Here is a 5,261-nt window from a genome sequence, read left to right on the forward strand (position 1 = left end):
GAAATCAAGCATTAAAAAGGTAAATTTCATTGATTTTCCTTGTGATTTTCACTACCCATGCATTTTTTTCTCATTTCCATGCAAAATTAGAAAGTGGGTATGGACACCCATGCTGGCCAAACCTCCATGGATGAGTTTTGAACTTGAGTTTTGGTTGATTTTAATTGAATTAAGTGATTTTAGTTAGGTTATATTGAAATATAGCAAAAATAAGCTAGATAAGTAATTTTCTCACATTGAAACCCATTATGCCGAATTTTCTAGGGGAATATTGGCTTCTGATCTTGATGTTTAATTGAGGAATTATGATGAATAATGATGAATTATGAGCCTAGAAAAATAATGGGAATTTTCAGAGCAAAAATATGAATTTTTACCCACTAGGGGTATTTTCGTAATTTGCTATCGAGACTGATAATTTGCACCACACTGAGGAACATTAAGTCAATTTGGGTGCAATTGAGGTATAGAAACTGAAAAAAATTAATTTGGAGTTTAAACGGACGCGTATATTGATTTATCGGGTAAAAGACCGAAATAGGCTAACATCGCGTTTAGGCAAAATTTAGACATTTTGCACTTCATATCATGCATTAGTAGTATAAATTAGTTTATTTTGGTTTAGTACCAAAGTAGTAAACCTCTTAATTGTACAATTTGTCAAGGTGGCGAATCCTCTGGCAAGGGCAAAGAAATCGCACTTGAGGAGTAATAGTTGGAGTACCTGAATTTAGTTTTCAGAAATTGTGAGTAAACTTATTATCGTCTTAATTATCTATAGTAGTTTTATACAATTGTGTGATTTTATGGAAAATGGGTTTAAATGGTAAATTGCTATGTTTTAAGAGAAATTGTGATTTTATAAATTTTCTAGAAAATCGAATACTGGTTTTGAAAATAGAGTAATTGGAGACTGCCTGCTTGTGTTGTAAATTTATGGTTTTAAATTGAATTGCTTATGACAATAAATGAGCATGAATGGCTAAACTGATTTTGGTGTTAGAATTATTTGTATTGTGTATTTAGCCTTGAGAGGCTAGGTTGCGATAAATTGTCATGTCATGCAGAAAAAAATTTTATAAGTTAGGTGGTAGATAAAAGATTAGCTACTGCAGTGGTGGGGGGTTCAATTGGCCAGCCTATTAGAGAGGCACGGTAAACTCCTTTATATTCTCACCTCCGTCGTAGAAGCGCGTAGGGTATCTCCTGAGGTGGGCTTTTTCAGTGCACTTCACGTGGACCACCGCGTGAGAGTGAAACTCAGCCAACGCTAAGGAATGGCTATGTTTCAAAATAAAAATATGATTTATGCAAAATATGAATTTTTAACAACCTTGGCGGACTCAATTGGATACCCCTGGTCCAGGTGTCCCCGAATACAGGATTTGGCATGGGCCAAGTTTTGAGTAATTCACGAGCCATATTGATTATTTGGTTGAAATGAATATTCGTGATGTGAAAAATTTGCTGAAGTTAAATATTTTTAATTGTCTCCATTTACTCGCCTTTAAATAGTTTAGATGGTGTCTGTTTATTCACTGAGATTTTATAATCTCACCACCCTCAATTCCCCACATTTTAGGTTCGGGATAGCCGATAGATAGCTGATTGCATCAAGGACTTCAGTTAGCCTTGCATTGTCAAAATTATAGGTTCACAGACTCGCATCTTATTGGATAGTTGGGGGCCCACGTGTCATTGTAAAAGTAATTTTATACTTTAGTTATCTGATTTAAAATATGTATGAACATATTTAGCTTTTACACCATGTTTTTGACGAGTTTTGGTATTTTCAAAGAAAAATGACGAAAATGCCCATGTGAGCCAGAAAATAATATTTTATTGATTTGATTTGGAAATGACTTATCATTTCTTGAAATGCGAGATTTAATAACTGTCGCTCACTGGGGAGATGCGAAAGCTGATGCTAAGCCTTGCGGGGTTCCGATCGGGATTCGGGGTAATGAATGCTTATCGGGATGTCGCGGCGGTTGTCACGAGCCCAATGGGGGTTCCGGGTCGTGACAAGTCAAGGGTCAAAGATGAAGATAAAGGAAGACCATGTGCTGGAAAAATGTCCTGATGGTGGAAAATTACAATTTTGCCCCTAGGGTGGCAAAATTACCATTTTACCCTTTTACTCCAAATTATACCAAAATTAAAATTTTTCACTTCTAAACCTCAAATCATACTCCAATAAGTCAAATTATACTCCAATAAGTCAAATGGGGACAAATAAATCTTTTCTAAAATTACCATTTTGTCTCCAAGTGGCAAATGACTATTTTACCCCTAGGTAGTGAAAATTTCGATTTGACTCCAAATTGATCCTCAAACTCCGAATTACCATTTTGAGTCATCCTTGGACTGTGACACTCTTAATTTCACCTTAAAATTCCTATTTGATCTAGTTCGAGGATTAAATCAACTTTGTTGTACCTCTAGGTACAATACCGACTTTTGTAAATTTTTTTGGGACTCTCCTAGGATGCAATCATGCTATCATCACATATATGTCATGACTAGTATTTTATAAGGTCAGGCTTTACAGCACTACCTCCCTTAAAATAAAATTTTGACCTCAAAATTTCACTTACCGGATTCGAAGAAAAGATGTGGATATTGGTTTTTCATCTGGCCCTCGACTTCCCACGTCATCTCCTCCATTCGAGCATTCTTCCACAATACTTTCACCATTGGAATGCTCTTGTTCCTTAGCACTCGATCCTTTCGATCTAGAATACGTACATGCTGCACCTCGAACTTCAAATCCTCATGCAACTCAATGGGAGGTGTCTCTAAAATGTGAGAGGGATCGAGAACATACTTTTTCCAACATCGAGACGTGGAAGACATTATGAATCCGATCTAACTCTGGGGGTAATTCAAGTCTGTAAGCCACTGGCCCAATCCTTTCAATGATACGAAAGGGTCCAATGCATCTTGGATTGAGCTTTCCCCTCTTCGCGAATCGAATCACACCTTTTATTATCCAATAAATACCACAAATTATCACAATAGTATAATCAAATAAGATTTAATACTTGGAATTTTCAAATTATTACCTTTCCAAGGAGAAACCTTAAGAAAAACTTTATCGTCGACTTCAAACTCCAAATCTTTCCTTCGTTTATCCGAATAATTCTTCTGCCTATCTTGAGCTGTCTTTAACCGCTCTCGAATAACCTTGACCTTATCATTTGTCAGATCAATTAATTCCACATTCACCAATTTCCTCTCACCTACTTCATCCCAACAGAGTGAAGTTCGGCACTTCCTTTCATACAAAGCCTCGTATGGTGCCATCCCAATACTAGACTGAAAACTGTTATTATAAGCAAACTCCACTAATGGCAAATGTCTATCCCAACTCCCAATAAAGTCAATGACACAAGCCCGTAACATATCCTCTAAGGTCTGAATGGTCCTCTCAGATTGACCATCTGTCTGCGGATGAAAGGCAGTACTAAATCTCAATTTAGTTTCAAGAGCTTTCTGAAATTTCAGCCAAAATCAAGAAGTAAACCGAGGGTCTCGATCTGACACAATAGAAACTGAAACTCCATGCAATCTCATAACCTCATCTATATAAAGTCTTGCCAGCCTCTCAATAGAATACGTGCTATGGATAGCCAAGAAATGGGTGGACTTAGTCAATCTATCCACAATCACCCAAATAACATCCTTCCCACTTTGTGTCTGCGGCAAACCCAATACAATGTCCATAGTCACGTGTTCCCACTTTTATTCAGGAATCGATAAAGGTTGAAGAGTACCTGACGATTTTTGATGCTCTGCCTTAATCTGTTGGCATGTGAGACATTTCGCTACAAACTCTACTATGTCTCGTTTCATACCTGGCCACCAATAACTTTCTTTAATAGTCCGATACATTTTGGTGCTTCCGAGATGTAAAGCGTAGGCGGAAGAATGAGCTTCCTCCAGAATAGCTCGTCTCAACTAATCATCCTTAGGGACACAAATTCAATCTCTAAGTATCAAAGTACAATCATCACTGAATCTAAACTCACTAGTTTCTCTATCTTGCAGCTTTTGAACTTTCTATTTCAACCAATCATCAGATTTCTGCAATTCTCTGATCTGATTCAACAATGAAGGTCTCACGATGAAACTAGCAAGAAGGGTTCCCTCCTCACCATTATTCAACTGGATCCCTAGAGATTTCATCTCAAGCAATATCAAAAAATAAGAACTTTGAAGTATTGCTAATGAAGATGAGGATTTACGACTTAAAGCATCCGCTACAACATTTGCCTTTCCCGGATGATAATCAATCACCAAGTCGTAATCTTTAATCAACTTCAACCATTGTCTCTATCTCAAATTAAGCTCTTTCTAGGTGAGCAAATATTTCAAGCTTTTATGATCAGTAAAAATCCGACAACGCTCACCATATAAATAATGTCTCCAAATCTTCAATGCGAAAACTACTATTGCTAACTCCAAGTCATGAGTAGGGTAATTCGTCTCATGCTTCTTCAACTGCTGGGAAGCATAAGTTATTACTTTTTTATCCTGCATCAATACGCACCCTAATCCCAACTTAGATGCATCACTGTTTACCACAAATTCTTTTCCATTAACAGGAGGTTAACCGGTTCTTTAGCTCCTGAAATCGATTCTCACAAACATCATCCCACTCAAACTTAACTCCTTTACGAGTCAAACGAGTCAGAGGAGCTGCTATCAAAGAAAATCCCTGAACAAATCTCCGATAATAACCGGCTAAGCCATGGAAACTACGAATCTCAGTTACCGTTCTCGGTTGCTCCCATTGCAAGATTGCCTCAATCTTCTTGGGATCGACATAAACTCCAGCTCCGGACACCACATGTCCCAAGAAAACCACTTCCTTCAACCAGAATTCACATTTAGAGAACTTGGCATAGAGTTGCCTCTCGCGCAAAGTTTGCAACACAATGCGCAAATGGACAGCATGTTCATCATCATTCTTCGAATAAACCAGGATGTCATTTATGAATACTATCACAAACTTATTCAAGTATGGATGGAACACCCTGTTCATAAGATCCATAAAAACTGTCGGGGAATTAGTCAAACCAAACGGCATCACCAGAAACTCATAATACCCATAACGCATCTTGAAGGCAGTCTTGGGTACATCCTGCTCCTTAATCCTCAATTGATAGTACTCAGATCTCAAATCAATCTTAGAAAATACCATAGCACCTCGTAATTGATCAAAAAGATCATCTATCTGGGGTAAAGGGTATTTATTC

The sequence above is a fragment of the Theobroma cacao genome, chromosome 4, assembly GCF_000208745.1.
Source record: "Theobroma cacao cultivar B97-61/B2 chromosome 4, Criollo_cocoa_genome_V2, whole genome shotgun sequence".
NCBI lineage: Eukaryota > Viridiplantae > Streptophyta > Magnoliopsida > Malvales > Malvaceae > Theobroma > Theobroma cacao.